Source organism: Rissa tridactyla, chromosome 9 (genome assembly GCF_028500815.1).
Source record: "Rissa tridactyla isolate bRisTri1 chromosome 9, bRisTri1.patW.cur.20221130, whole genome shotgun sequence".
Taxonomy (NCBI): domain Eukaryota; kingdom Metazoa; phylum Chordata; class Aves; order Charadriiformes; family Laridae; genus Rissa; species Rissa tridactyla.
In genome coordinates, this window is record NC_071474.1 from 6657418 (window position 1) to 6673664 (window position 16247).

Sequence of the window (16247 nt, forward strand, 5' to 3'; positions counted from 1 at the left end):
AATAAATGTCCTGTATGTGTAACACCATAACTTCAGTCTAAAACACTATGTGCAGATTTAATAAAAGGATAGATATTGCTTTGGTTGTACGGTGCCTAACACTGTAAGTTGTTTCTTAGTTGTTTTTTTATGCATTACTGGGCTAAACATATTTAATGGCAGCGAACAGACAAGGTATCTACATGGATACACATGCAGTAAACTTCCACAGCCCCATGACATCCCATAGCTTTGGAAGAGCAAAAGCCATATGACCCAGTCACCCTATCACCTCTGGACTGGGGTAAACTTACTGTTTGTCATCCACTTATTCATCTTCCAAAACTCTCATTCATTTTTATTTTTTTTTCTCAGTATCTTGATGTTAATCTCTCAAGATTTGATCCTGGATCTTGTAATGAGCAATGAGCCTAAATCATAACCAAGGTTTAGCAGCAAACTAAATTGGCAATGAGCTATTGAGCAGTTGGCAAGGGATGAGTGGGATATATAAGACAACTCTATTCATTTCTGGTGAGTTATACCAAACTATCGTTTAGGGAAGTAAAACAAATAAATTATTTACTAGGGAATAAAACAAGTATAGAGCCAAAGGGAACATTCATGTTTTGATTCTGAGCATAATTTTGCCTCTGATGGAGGTATTGCACCCCCAGAGATGAGTTTTGTGAAAAAAAACTTCATCCACTCACTGCTCTTGGTCAATACACATATCTGAAGGTAGGATGTATGCACAAGCGGCAGATACCTCAGCTGTCACACCTACAGTCATCACCCTCCTAGAGCAGGTTTTCTCCCTTCCCAAGTCTGGTCAGCCCTTGCAGGTACTCTATTTTGCATAGCTACTAATTTATCAGTACAATTTTTTTTTCATGTGAAGCATTCAATATGATATGACTATTATGAGCCCAAAATGTATTTCAGTGTTGATGCAATAACACAACCTGAGCTGAGGTCAGCTGAGTAAAGTGAGTCAACCCTTTATAACTGCATCTTACTGCAGCAGTTACACCAGTGCCCCGTTGACCCATTGACCAGTAAACACAAACCACTGGTTAGGGACGGTTTCCCTCCTTCTTTCCTGAATAGATGGAAAAAGACATCTGGGCATTTGCAGTTTTTTTGGAATTGAATGCTACTGGAAGAGGAAATGGCTTTGCTGAAGTTCCGATTTAGGTAAGAAGGTAAGAAGTCTAACACTGTCGTAATATTCTCTTTTAACATTCTTTCAGAATGAGATATTTGGAAGTTATGGGTTTCTTTGAAAGTGTAGTTGATTCTGAAACTCTTCTTTTACATTTTATATCATACCTTTGATTACACAGTTTTCAAATCTGAAAAGGTAATAAAATATTTTCATTTTCTCAATAGTTTTCACTTGAACCAGAGTATGTTTTTCCATACAACAATAACAAAAAACCAACCAAAACCCAAACATGGAAAACATTCAACCTTTTGGTTTTATTGAGGATCTGATGGAAATATATTAGAAATCCTTCAACAACCTTTATTTTCCTCCTTACCACAAACCTGTGTCTGCCATAAATCAAATCCTAAAAGTATACCTATTTTCAGTCTTTGATCTTAGCATACAGCTCAGAGAAAGGCCAAACCAAGACATTTTTTTTTCTATTACACCGAGCCTGTTTTGTTAGATTAAACTATCTGTTGGCTTACTTCTTCAGCTGGAATTGGCCTTCCAAGCAGAGCTGGATTATTAGAATTAAATCAAAAAACCACTGAAAAATAACAGGGTGATGGGAACAACAGGTCCTCTATGTGTCCTGTATTCCACACAAATAAGAGCTGGATTGTATCCTTCTTTCTTCTGATGGGGAAAAGTTGCTTGCAAGAGGCTGGTTGTGGGACGAGAGAGGAAAGGATTGCTCTTCACCCCCCTCCAAGCCCTGAGCTGAGCTTAGGTGGATTTTGGAGCGCCCCCCTCCTCATATTCAGTTCTGCTTTCTGCTCCCACTTATTATCGCATGCAAAGATCATTGCCCTTTCTTGTCCACAAAAAATTAGCCTTTTTAATTATTATTTTTCTTTCTTTTCTTTTCTTGCTCCACTTGTGGGCCCAGCTGGGGAAGGAGAGAGAAAAGGCATGGGGTGGGAGGCGTGGGATGAGGAAGGAGAGGAAGAGATGATGTGCATGTGGGGGGATGCCATGTCCTCCGGGGAGGCAGTTCCTGTCGGGGAGATCACAATGGTGTGTCATTTGAGTGATCAAAAAGGAGGGAAACGCTGCCTAAAGGATGAGTTTCCACAGCTGTGAAGGGCTGCTAATAACATCACCACACATACCCACACCACCGCCCTCCTTCCCTTGCCGGTGTCACTCTCCGCAGGAGGAGAGCAGCAGAAGTCCCTGCAGAAATTGGCACAAACCAGCTGCCCGCGACCCGGGCACTGCGGGCACGGGGGGCTGCCCAGGCCAACACACAGACAAAAGGCCACCCCCTCCCCCCCCACAGCAGCAAGGACTTTTATCCCCCTCACTTTTTGCTTCTGCATGGTGATTATTCTTTTTAACAACAGAATATTTGGGAAAGGAACAAGTATTGCTGCAGAAAAAAAAAAAAAAAAGAAAAAGGAAAAAAAAAAAAAGAAGTGTTTATGAATAATGGAACATTTCAAATCCATCTGGTTTCCGAGACATTTTTTAGTTTCTTGCTACAGCCAATTATATAGCATGCTTGAGTGATAACTGGTTTTATCCTCAGGCTCATTCTGCACACTAATTTCTACACTGATAGTTGCTACCAACCTCTGAGGTTAGTAGCCATATGGTAGTCCAATATGGCACTTAATACTACACTTGTTATACAGTAGGCAGTATTCCGGCAATCATAAATCCACATTGTAGTAGGCACTGTAAAAAAGCTGTGAGTCCTTTTTCCGAGTTTTGGCAGTGATGGCTATTTTTAATTTAATTTCAAGGACATTATAGAATCATTTGCAACTCCTTTTTTTTTTTTTTTCCCTTCTCTGTTTTATTGCTGATGAAAGTCAAATTGCTGGCACCAATCCTTCCTGTAAATGGCAAAGACAGTGGAGAGCGATAGTTCTTTTCCTAGCAGAGGATCTCCTGATACTGATGCTTCTGTCAAATTGATCCCATCCAGTAGGAATTGGAAAGCCTCCTCCAAATTGTGCTCCGTGTTGCTAAACAAATGCCAGTCACTAGAAATAGCAAAGTGGCATTTTGTGGGCTACCCATCTTGCAAAATAATAACCACCCTTAGCATTAATTCAAGGATTTTATCACAATATCCTCCTCAGACGAGCCATACTGCAGGCTTGTTAAGGCAAGGTTGATCATTATTGTACCTATCACAAGCATCAGAGGCACAGGAAGACAAACAGAGTCACCAGTATAAACGTGAATCCCTTCCAAACTGGGGAAGGGAATGTAGGTGTCCTGGCTCCCGTACCTCTGCAAGCACTAAGGCAAAGACTTTCGCAGGGGAAAGGGGGGAAATACTCACATGCAAATGTACAGGAAATTGCATAGAAAACAAATCCATCCTTTCATCAACCTATTCTCATTTCAGCACCATATTTCCTATGAGGTTGAAAAATCTGCTGCATGAGAGCATATGTTTCTTCAAAACTCATTTCAGACGTAACTTTTTTTAGGTTTCACCTCCTCTTCTTTCTTTCTTTCTTTCTTTCTTTCTTTCTTTCTTTCTTTCTTTCTTTCTTTCTTTCTTTCTTTCTTTCTTTCTTTCTTTCTTTCTTTCTTTCTTTCTTTCTTTCTTTCTTTCTTTCTTTCTTTCTTTCTTTCTTTCTTTCTTTCTTTCTTTCTTTCTTTCTTTCTTTCTTTCTTTCTTTCTTTCTTTCTTTCTTTCCATAAATTGCTTTCCAGGGCTGTTGTTTTTCCTATTTATTTGCTCAGCAATCATTAAGAACTATCTGATTCAAAGAGGGCTTTTCACAAAATGTGTTGAATAATACACCAGGTAGTCTGGAGTAAGAAATCAATTAATTATTTTCACCTCTATTAAAAAAAAAAACAAACCCACACAACAGAAACCAAAAGAATTGTTCTATATTTACAGTTCTACTTTGCTTCCCAAATCTAGCAAGATTTTTTCTTTCCCCTGGTGCTTCTAGTAATTAATCAGTAAGTATAACTTCTAAGGAAGTTTTATGATGCTTGGACTGCAATCTACTGTGGAGGGACAATTATTCTACATGAAGCTCAGCTGGAGGAGGTAGAATAAATAGACTCTAAATTCTATCTCTGACAGACAAGTTGACTGAGGGATTTAGGGAAATTGATATGATGGTTAGGGCCAATCTGACCCAATGGCCTGAAAGAGGATGGAGAATTAGCTGTCTCTTATCCCAGATGAAGTCTGAAAACAGAGGACACTCAGGACAGCTGTGAAGTGGACTTGATTTCTTGATATAATAACACCATGTTATCTTAACTGCTAGCTATAACCGCAGAGTCATCACAGTGCTAAGTAATGTAGCTACCCAGTTAAAAGTGTATTAACAGAAGGAAAGGAAAACTTAAAGGATAAAGAGAACAATCATGTCCTTATGTGCTTTGTGTTAGACTATCTGAGGCTGAAGAAGCTGTTATCAGAAGTCCTGAGCATCTTTTCATATGATCTGTGTGGTGCAATCTTGAAATGAAAAGTAGCCATTCAGAAATGGAGTTTCCATAATGATTACATTGATTTGGCTCAGGAAAGGGAAATAAAATCAATCCCATTGATACACTTGCTTTGCTTGTATGGATAGGAGTGCCACAGCCCTGCTTGTAATTTTCTATACCTCTTTTCATGTCATGCGTACTGGGCATTCCACTATCAACTTACAACAACCTGAATTTGTAAACAGGCTACCTGGTCCTTATCTTAACATTGAAGTGTGCAAGCCGACCACAAAAGTTGGCATAGAGATACGTATTTTGGCTGTGAAAACAGATCTTAACCTTTAAATTCAAGTCACTCATTTCCAGAGCTACGCGTAGAGAAGTGGAAAAATCAGGGATGTGGCCTCTTCCCTCAGTGAAGTTACTGAACTCAAGAAAGATGTTGGGTAACCTGTAGGTCACCTTGAGACAGAAGGTTTTGCTCTTTTTATCTGAGAGTATCTGTCTCTAAACAAGCTGACTTTTAATTTTGTCTCTGCCTCCGCAGCAAAGAGATTTTGCAGACTTTTGTCCTAGCTGGTCTGCTTGCGTTTCTCTGCCTGTGTCTAAGGGAGGTTTTAGAAAAGGGAGGCCAGCCTTTTTTTTTTTTTTTTTCTTTTCTTTTCTTCCCCAAAACAGGAAATTCCTCTCTGGGCTCATCTATTTGGATGTTTACCAACAAGCCTTTGCCTTACTTATCTTATTCCACCTACAAACTCAGTCGGTAAAAGGCAATCCAGAATAAGCGTGCATACAAGTGGAAGGGAAATGGGGGTCTTTTATACCAAAGGAGGCCAAATGCTCTAGAATCACTATTACAGTACATTTCCAAGTGTAAACATGCTTTTAGGAAAACCTAAAAGGGATTTTTTTTTACTTTTATGAAAGCAAAGTTTAGGACCTGGCAGCATTGTGATTACCTCCGCTGCTACCATCTTCTCTTACTAGCTAAGAGGAGGGGAAAAATGTGTGTCTTTTCAAAACAGTCCTCTATTCCTGCCTGTGAAGTGTCACAGAATCATCTTTTTCTTTTCTTTACACGCAAATACCCCCAGCAGTGGCTTCCGTGATCCATTTCTTTAATTAGTCATCAGGCAAGTAGCCCATATCCAAATTTGAAGACAACTTGAGTGGATGGGCAGTTGGAATCCTCCCCAGGAAACCAGAACCTGCAGGACCATCTTGCTAGGAAGAGCCTCTGCTCTGACTGACACAGGGAGGAAAGTCAAAAAAGGCACGAGGAGTCTGAGCGAATGCATTTGAAAACTAAAAGAAAAAAAAAAAAGGAAAAGGGAAAAAACAAGAGATACTGATAGAAAACAGTTTTCAGTATTCACCAGCTCTCCTCATCACTCCAGCCCAGGGCTTTGGAATAGACCCAGCGGAGGGCAGCCTCCTATCCACATTTCTGACAGACGGGGCATGATGCTCACCTTTCCTGCCATCTAGTTTGTGTTTTGACAATTCGGTATGGAAACTCTAGCAAATGTATGCAGAGAGCGAAGATCCCCGTCTCCCGTTCTCCTCCCGAGGAAGTTAGCCAGGCATTGCAGAAACGTGATGCGTGAATAACAGAGAGTCTAAGCAGAAAATGAGTACGTTTTAAACAAGTCCACTGGAAAAGAATTAGCAGTGAAACTGAAAAGAGCCATATGCCAATAAGGGGGAAAGTGACTCAAAGTGACACGCTGTAATAATATAATTGAGTTAGAATTAAATTGCAGAAGGATAAAAGCAAGGACAGAGCTAAAAAGGTAGAGACTGCGACATGTGCTGCCTTGTTAAGTGGGAGATGGTCAACAGGAGGGGATTCTCTTGCCGTTTTCCTTTCATTTATAATTAGGCAGTGAAAGTACCAGGGGCATGTCAAGCCATTTGAGGGTTTAAATAAAACAGCACTTCCCTGAACCATCATGGCTCAGTTTCAGCATCCCCCCATCCCCCCTGACTCCTTGGAAGCAGTGGGAGTCTACAGCTATCTCCTCCTGTGGGAAACCCTCCCCGGCAGACAGCATCCGGACCTTCTCTGTCTCCCACCCTCAATCTTTATTGTTAAGGGAAAGGGGGAGGTGGGAAGGGTGTGAGGCACCCTGAAGAAATCCCCTGTTTATTTAAGAGTTTTTGCAGGCAGGGGTATGGGGGAGGGTGTCTTTTTTCCTCCTCTGAATTCTCCTCTATTAATATATTCCATTTAAATTGCTCACGGCACCATGTACTAATTAGGACTAGAATGACAGTTTGAGGAGAACAACTGAACCCACTTGAACTCTTGGAGTTCAGAGTTCATGCACATATGGGAAAAACATCTTCCCATTTATTTCTGCAAATACTCTGCACGTATCATGGAAAATATAGGTGATACGGACAGAGCTGATCCTGATGGTGCCTATAGATGTTTCAGATTGCAGCCAAAGAGATTTGAAATGCTCATTTAAAGAAAGCACACACTGAATTAGCTCCATTGATGATCATACACGGAGTTACACTGATTTAAATGAAAGTGTTAATTTGATACCAGTTTAGATCTACCGGTACAAAAGCACAATGAATGTCCTAAGGCACATTAAAGCAGGCGTATTCCAGTTCAGTATAAATCAATAAAGAATAGTTTTCAGCTAAACTAAAATAAGAAAGCTACACAGAGCAACATGGAGCTCTGCACCAAACAAATGAAACCCGAACATTTCTGAGTGCAGACAAGGCCCTGGTGTTAGTTAATCTCAGACCAGACACCTCAGCACTTACCTTCAGTCAAAAGCCAGTGTTTTTTGCAACGTTCATGTAATAATAGCAATACTTAGTGATTGTAAGCATATATCTTACAGCATTTTAGCCAGGTGTGTAAATTGTACCAGGCGCACACATTGATTTAACTTCCCAAAATCAATTTTCTTATTTTGATGACTTTTATTTTGTCCATTTAAAACTACACTTCAGGTGCTGGCTTTGAGCCACTTCCATTCCCAGTATAGAGCATCCAAATATTGACTTGTACCAGCTTAATGAAATTGATTTTGACTTCTCACCTTTTATTATTTTGGCGGGAGGTTGTGTGCAGACCAACTCTATAATGAAACTGGATGATTTACTCAATACCACACAGCAAATCAGTGCCACAGCTGGAGACAAGAGCAGACTTCTACAGAGAGCCACCATATGAATTTGACTACAGGTCCTGAAAAGCAGCGTGCTTAGATTGCCTGAAAACTCCAGTTTATGTATTGGTTTCTCCCCAGTCTGTTAAGGAGTAGGTTTCTATAAGAATAACTTGGCTGAAACGTCTGTTCCTGATCTATCCCTATCCCTATCCCTTTCCTATCCTATCCTATCCTATCCTATCCTATCCTATCCTATCCTATCCTATCCTGTTTTTTTAAATTTTCTGCTATTCCTTGTAGTGACCACATCACTTTGGCGGTCACTAAAGTGTGACCCTCTATGGTGTATGTGACACAATAGGGGAATAAGTTGCTATCTGTCCCGTGTGGTTTATTTGTTCTCTTTTACTCCCACATTCTCTCAGCCTGAGGAGTTTAGAGAAAATGCTGATGGCTTGGTGGAAGTGTGTTGAAGGTCTTTGGAGACACAAGCGATTCAAAGCCAATCAATGCGTCTATAAATCCTTGTAAAACTCAGATCCTGAATACCCGGTTACTCTTTCATTATGCGTTGACCCAACAAATGGGGCTGGGGTATTCCTGAGACACTCTTCATTTTTCACTGTGTGCTGTACTCTGTGTTATTTCTCCATGGCATGCTTAAAGGAAAAAAAAATGTATCGTGTAAACATTGATCTACTTATTATTCTGCTTGTTTGGATAGCTTTAAAAATGGACATTTATCTACAGTTTAGGTGTCTTAAACTGGGTACCCAGACATAACATGAATGCAGTCATACCGAGACCATCTACGACGACTGTTTCAAAAGCGCTGCTCTCACCATTTCCTAAATCTGACTTACCTCCCAAAGGAGCCTGCAATTTAGCGTAACTACTTTGGGGGCACAGATTTCTGCAAAGTCCACCATGAAAAGCTACCTTTCTTCAGGCGTTAACGGTTGGGGCCAACTGGTTTGTTTTCTTAAGGATGGAAGTAGTAAACTGTAAGGACTTCAGGCAACATATATGTAGTGACTGACAGCCGAAATATAGAGACATAAAGAAACGGGTGTCAGGGCTAATGCAGTTCTGCACATCTCCATCACACGTTTCAGACATGGGCATTTTTCTTTTTCAGCCTCTGTGTTTTAAAACAAACCGGATTGGGGCCATTGCTGCCTGTAGATTATGGCCCTCGAAGTGATAAACATGCTGTTCCATTGCTATTTGCCCCATGAGATAAACATTTCTGATGGATTTTTCTGACAAAACTGAGAAACCTAATAATCGCAACGTCAGAAAAAAAGTGAAAACTGATTCAGTTTGATCCCCAAAGGACAGGAGAGGGAAAACAGCAATAGGAGATACAGTTCTGTAAGACTGAACTTGTCAAAGCTCTGTTAGAGCGCTTTGAATAAGCACATCCGCTTGGTATTATAAATAAAGGCATCAGACAGTAATTTGCATGGATTAGGATTGTTAACTTTTATCAATTGCCGGGTTTTAAAGAACTCCCAAATTCTTGATAGGAGTATCTCTTTGTAGTGAAAGATTCATGGTGGGAGTGAAAAAAAAATCTGATGAATTTAAAGCTACAGATGAGAGAAAGCAAAGCCATCCAGATCTAAACTGAGATACCATTAGTGGTTCCCATAAATCAAATCATGTTTATAGCAGGGATACAGTTGAATTACCATCTGGACTTTTTAACCTCGACATTTATTTCCGAACCCTCCTCCAATATTGAAAGTAAACTTAACCCTTCCTTTCATCTTCAGGACTTTGACCCGGTGCCAGTTCTTATTTTGAAGGAATGATCTGATTTTTGATGGGGACAGAATGTCACACGTGGCATGAGGTTGGAAGGACCGGGAGTTTCTCGCAGAAGACAAAGTCATAAAAGAAATAAAATACACTCAGTCTTAAATGAGATCAGCTGAACAGAGGGTCAGTGGGAATGAAGTCAGGGGGAGGGTAAAGAAAGGAGGGTTCATTTTAATTCAGGTAGAGGACGCAGATGGGGTCCAAGGACAATGTAGCAAAACATGTAACAGCCAAAAGGAACCTATATTCTCTCAGGATCTGTGGGATTATGGGGAGGTAGATGGGTGATGAAGAGCTGGATCCTGTTTGCATTGGTGCTAATAACAAAACTGTCATTGCCTTTAATAGTACATCCACCTACTTCTGTGAAAGTGAGAACTTTAACCCTTTACTGACAAAACAAATCAAGCTCACATCAAGCAATTTTTAAAGCCTTGTGAAAAAAAAAAATCATCAAGATATCTGGATCCTAGTTTTGTTGTTAGGGCTGGGTTTTTTTGTTTTGTTTTTTTTTCTTCCTTTCAGTGTACCTCTGAACTTCCTGATTCAGTCAAGGAGCTGCCAAAGTAGTTAGTAAAGGATATTGTTGTGCTATTTCCAGCTCAAACTGAAAAAAAGCATGAGGAGGAATCACAGGAGAGGCCGGCTCTCCCACAAGCCACTGTCCCCTTTGCAGGCCTCGCCGGTGCGAGCAGCCGGTCAGACCATGGGGTTTGTTCACAGGCAATTAGGAGACATTCCTGAGGATCGCCCTTGCCCGTGCCATGTCTCCAAAGCTTTTTTCCTTCTCTTTAGTGCCCACAGGCTGCATGGCACAGGGACTGCAGGACCGGGCCAGCGGCCTGGCCAGCAGTGCTCTGACTCCTCAGAGACTTCCCTTGTGAGCGTGGGCTTCTTGGACCTCTCTGTAATGTGGGGGAGAGGACCATTTTGGTACATCACAGGCTGTTTGAAGAAGGATGTTATCTTTGAGGTCTTCCAGTAACATGTAACAGTGATTCCATAGATATGTACCCGGACAGCGTGAGGCACTCCAGTGAAACCACGGTGCATGTACCTATGGCTGTGTGCTAAGTGCTGGTGCTAAACAAGGTGACCACAGGGCTTTTAACTGGCGGAGAGGGTGAGGTACAGGTAGCACAACTCATCTTGGGGTCATGCCATCTGACAGGGCGAGTCCTCTGGCCATCCTACCTGGCCGTCCTATCCTTGTATATTAAACAAGATGCTTTCGTTTGAGGCTAGTTTCTCTGAAGAAAAAACGTCTTTCCGCCTTCACCCCAGAAGCTGTTTTGGTAAATGTCTTTGGTGTCTCAGGTTTCACAGTGAGCTGAAGTTTTTTACTCAGTCCTTGTTAGAGACGACCTCATATTTCACACCCTGGATCCTCTTAGTCTATTGGCGACATTACTGCCATTTCCTATCTCTCCCTTTCCTGAATTTACCTAACCCAGAGCTCCGGCCTTTTGTTGAAATGATTTTCTGCCTTCCGGCCCTGCGTGCCGTGTGTCAGATTATGTGCAAAAGGTCGAACCCACTTCCCCTGGCTTTAGACACAGGATGAGGAAATGAAGAGGAGCAAAGTTACTGATTTCATTTTGGAGGTCAGGGTGGGTCTTCTTGGGGTAGGAGTGGAGTCTGAAGAGCAAATGCTGCCATTTGTTATCCGTATTTTTTCAAACAAACAAGTAAGCCCAACAATTATTCATGCTGCTGAATCGGAAATACTTCTCAAAACAGCTGACAAAAAGAACAGGACAATAGGTGGATGGTGAGGAGAGATTATATATATACACTCATATATATAGCCCAGACACAGACATCCAGTTTTGTCAGAAACAAAGTGCAGACACGAGGAGGAATCTGAGGATCATCTCTGAGCTGCCCAAAGGGTGGGCAAGCTGCCTTGTTTGCTTGGCAATTGTCTTCTAGCGTTGCACAGTCTGATTATGTGCTAACCCACATTCAAAAACTGTAACGGCAAAAGGGTAAGTATCTGAATTGGTGCCAGGAGAATGTTTTCCAGCACTGGGGAATCCCAAACTTTGCCCAGTACAGGACTGCACTGGCTCCAAGCCAGCAGCCTGAGGCCACACTGAAAGCACATGTAGAAGAAAACATCTCTGCCACCCTCCTCCTCTGTCAGAGGGTGGATATATGCCCAAACGTGCTGCTAGAACATGACCTAAGTGGCCTTCTGCTGGGCGGAGATGGATGCTCTTCACCCTGGGGCTGTGGAGGGCAGCCATCCCATGCCGTGGATCAAGGGCCACACCACAGGGTGCAATGGGAGATGTGTGCGTCTCCACCTCCTAATGATTTGGGCAGCAGGTCTTGCCTTTGTGGGTGGGTTGGAGACACAGCACGTCCCCTTCACCTGCTCCCCATCAGCCGCCCCACCGGCAGTTTCACTCTGGCGCTGTGCCCCTTGCATGAATCCGGTGGCAGTTCAGGAAAGTACATCCCAACCTGCGTGCTCCAAATCTGCCGGTTTCCTCCCAGATCTGTTAAACGGAACTGGAGAGGGAGGAAAAACAACCAAAGAAGCAAACAGACGGAAAGGCAAAATACCAAAAGCACTTCCTCTCCGCAGGTTGTTGGTTGTACCTAGAGCTCTGGCTGGTTTATGTATGCATTCAGAGTAAGTTCTCTGAGGAGTATCCTGCAGTCATTTCTCAGCGAGTGTGAACAAACTCATTAACAGCTCCTTTACTGGAATGATAAGTTGTTTCTTAATGAAGGGAAAAATAAATACCCTCGCTAACCCAGGCTCCATCACTAGAAGTCACACATCATTCTTAAAGACTCCTTATTTTCCACCAGAGACATTTGTGTACAGCCCTTAAACAAAATGAAAGAGCTTGTTTCTCCTTCTTAGACGCTCTTTTAGATGCTCAAATTGCACAGCATTTTTTAGATGCTTTTCAGAGTTTTAACCCAGATGTGAGCAGCATAGGTTCAATGAAATGAAAAATACTGATCTGAATACTCACCCATTTTAAGAAGGGAAGGTTTGTAGCACTTAAAACATGGGACCAGGGCCCAAGAGATTTGGGATCTATTCCAAGCTCTGCCATTGACCTGCTATGTAGTTTTACTTGTAAGGAAGTCACTTAAGCTCATTGTGTTTCAATGTGCCCATTTGTGAAATGGAGATAATAATGCAATGCTCACAAGGGGGTTGTAAAGGTTAATTAAATAGAGTTTTCAGGTGATTTCCCTTCTTTGGATGAAAAGTGTGACAGGAGTATTGTTTATTAATGAAGTTTGTGCAAAAATGACAACTCTGAATTTTTTTCAGCAAAGAAATACATTGTGTGTGTGTGAAAAAAACTCACGTGGAAATTTTTTTTTATGATTATCATTTTTTTCAAGCTAAGTTGATTCAGTTTGAGCTTCAAAAGCCTGGGAGGGTTTTGCATTTTTTTTGTTTTTCCCTTTTGGCATGTAACTGTATGTTCGAATGTCTGTACAAGCAACTACAACAGCTAGGTATCACCATAGGAAGGTTTGTGGAAAAAAAAACCAAAACACCAAACCCAACATTTAAGTAATATTTTGGATGCTCACGTGCTTCAGGGTGTAAAATTGCAGGGCAGAAGTATTGGCAGGGCCTCAGATTCAGCTGGTTAGAGAATTTGTTGAAACCTTTATAGCGCTTGATGCTAGCTATTTTCAAATGTAGGTGTTTATTTGCCCTCTCATCCAGTCTCACATTTCTCATTCCGTATTTCTCTAGAAAAGGAAACGATAATACGCACAGGAAGATCTTATCCTTGCCAGTTTTCAGACTTCACTGCAACCTGGACCGACCCAGCCACCAAGGAGTTTGACTGCGTTATTCGGTTAGCCCAGCAGGATCTGCTGGGCTAACCGGATCGGGTGGGACTCGCACACGTGGAGAAGTGGGATGAGCTCTGCAATCCTACCCCTCATCTCTGTGGACACGGGAACCTGTGTTAAGTCCGGTTCCAACACAGAGCCGCGTGCTTTGCAGAGGCAAAATCTGCTCCTCTCCCTCACTCAAGTCACTCGGTGAGAGTTTTCACTTTCGTGTGTCAGTTGTATGAGCATGGTGGATTATTACTATTATTTCACTACCGTTGGAGCCCTTGCATCACTCTTATGCAAAGGGATGCCTCAAGAAATTGCAAGATAACGAGAGAAGAAATATAAGTTCAGCGTCTGTGAAGCTTGCTTACATCAGAGCTTGAGTTTGGGCTGAAGATTTAAATGCTTTCCTTCTCTCGCTGAACAAGGTGACCTACCCCATAACCAGAGAAATTCCAAATGAATAAGAGCTATTAAGTTATCTTGTCCACCTGCCCCCTCCGGCGCAAGATTGAGAGGGTGACATGGATTCTGGCAGTGGGCTGTGCACAACCCATGACAGAGGCTGCACACAAATATGAATCATGTTGTACTTAAAAGGCCCAAATGAGTTTACTCTTGGATCCTTACCCTTCCTCGTAGCTGGTGGGAATGGGGCCCTGGAATTTAAACAGTTTGACAAACCGGATATTGAATCGATCCCTGAAAACAATAGATTTAACCCTGTGAACTCCTCAGACGCTCAATTGGCTGCTAGTGCTTCTTGCGGCATTTTTGCCACTGAGAGATTCCCCTAGGATGCTGCTTTTAAGAAAAACGTATCTAAAAACTACCCACTGTGTAAATCTAACATCAGTTAGTGGTTTCCCAACTACAGCTTGTGGGATGGCAGCCTGAGTCTCAGATGCGAAAACAGTTCACTGCAGATTGGAGAGCCCTGTAAATGGAAAAGAGAACCTGGAAAGTCAGAGAAAAATGAATCTTTTCAATAGCGTCGAGGGAAATAGCATCTTGATTTTTTTTCTAGCTACATAAAGACTCCTTCTCACCCTTCCTCATCTCTTTCCAGCCACTATGTGCCTGCATACCTGGAAATATTCCCTTGGTATTAAAGACTGAGTTTTGTTCAAGCTGCATAAAAAACACTTGACATGAGCTTTGGGCTCTCTGACAAACTCTTAAAAAGCTAATTCACGTACAAACAGACTCCGGCTGCTACCCACTAACAGCAACATGAATTGTACCAAAATGTAATAAACCCCACCAAAACCATCACGGTGAACTCCCTAGCCTCAGACATCTGCTAGTTCTCTGGAGGCCAGGCAGAAAAGAAGGTCCCCTACCAAGGAGACCTGGACCAAAGCAGGAAGAGGTTTTTGAAGGCAAGTCCCTAGCTAACGTCTCTTCTCTCTCATTTTAACTGAAATTGTCTCATCTGCTGACGGTGCCTGTAGCAACGTCACTGGCAGTGGAGGGTGGAGGGCAGCACCTCACCTGGCCCCAATCTTCTGTGAATTCAGCTGTGGGAAAGACCGCAGCACCTTTACAGCTTCCTCTCTGCTATCGTGGGTTTTCGTTTATATATTTCTCTCCTGGAAAGGCAGCTAAACCTCATTTTCCCAGACTAGCAAGTTTAGGTTTGCATTCAAAAAAAGGGGCCAAGCACCAGGGATTTTAAGATCGGAATCTGGGAATCACTGGCCATGGTGGAATGGACTCTAAACAGGTTAGTTTCAAGAGTTGTTCTGACCTTTCTTCATGGGTACCATCTGGGTGCAGAACTTCTTAAAATTTCTCTTATTGCTTTCCCATATACTGGCCAGAAGTTTGGCATTATTTTCTGAGATTATTTGAATTCAAGCTGTCCACATTTTCTTGGGATGTCACTGATAAACATGCACAGTTCAAGGAATACTGAGTTTCACTCAGTATTTCCCTCCCCTCCACCCCCGCCAATATCTTCACTTAACTGGCTGATCCCACTGACATCTTTGCCTATTAAATGTTGCCGGATCAGGATTTCACATAAGATTCCTGAGTATTCATCTTTTATCTCTAGTTCTTAAAGAAAAGGGGCAATTAAAATTTTCACTGTGAGTATTGCCACCCTTTCTGGGCTAGCGTGGCTTTTCTGGGGCTTGAGTTGTGCCAATGACCCTCAAGGACTTCATCTGAGCGCTCAGTTGATTGTTCTGGGGGTGGGGGGGTGGGGAATGAAAAAGAAACCCACAACCAACTAAATCTGATGCATTTGCTTGAGTTACGGAGAGTGACGCGGACCTAAGTAGTTTGCACAGGTGAGGCCAAAATTTTGGCTGCCTCGCACATATGTTAGGGCATGTGGGTGCATGTAGATATGTGTTACTGTGAACAGCTTCTGTGCTTCTAAAGAGAAGTTTATCGAGTTGCAGCTATGATTTGCTCTGAGCCATGATCTGCAGAGTGTCAGCTGGGAGACCATTTTCTTTTGGAAAAGAAACAGAACCAAATAAATGCATTTGGTCACTTGAAGAAATTCTGGGATGTAAAGCAGGTTTCCTCAGCAAGAACGAGAAGAAGCTGTGCTCATTCTGGCAGCAAAGACTTAACGAAAATGGCAATCAGTCTTAGCGGGGTTTGAGCACGGTGCTTATTAATCTGAATTTACATTTCTTCCGTTGAAACGGGGGGTTTAAAAGTGATCTGAATTAACGTGAGCTGACAGTTGCTGTGCTTACAGACCTTCAACACACTGTGTACAAGGGAAATAGTTTCCTTCCCAGTCTTTGACATTCTCTGCTCAGAAGATTTTTTATTTTAACCCCAGTCCTAATTGCCCTTCAGTATCAAAATTAATTGTGTTTTCT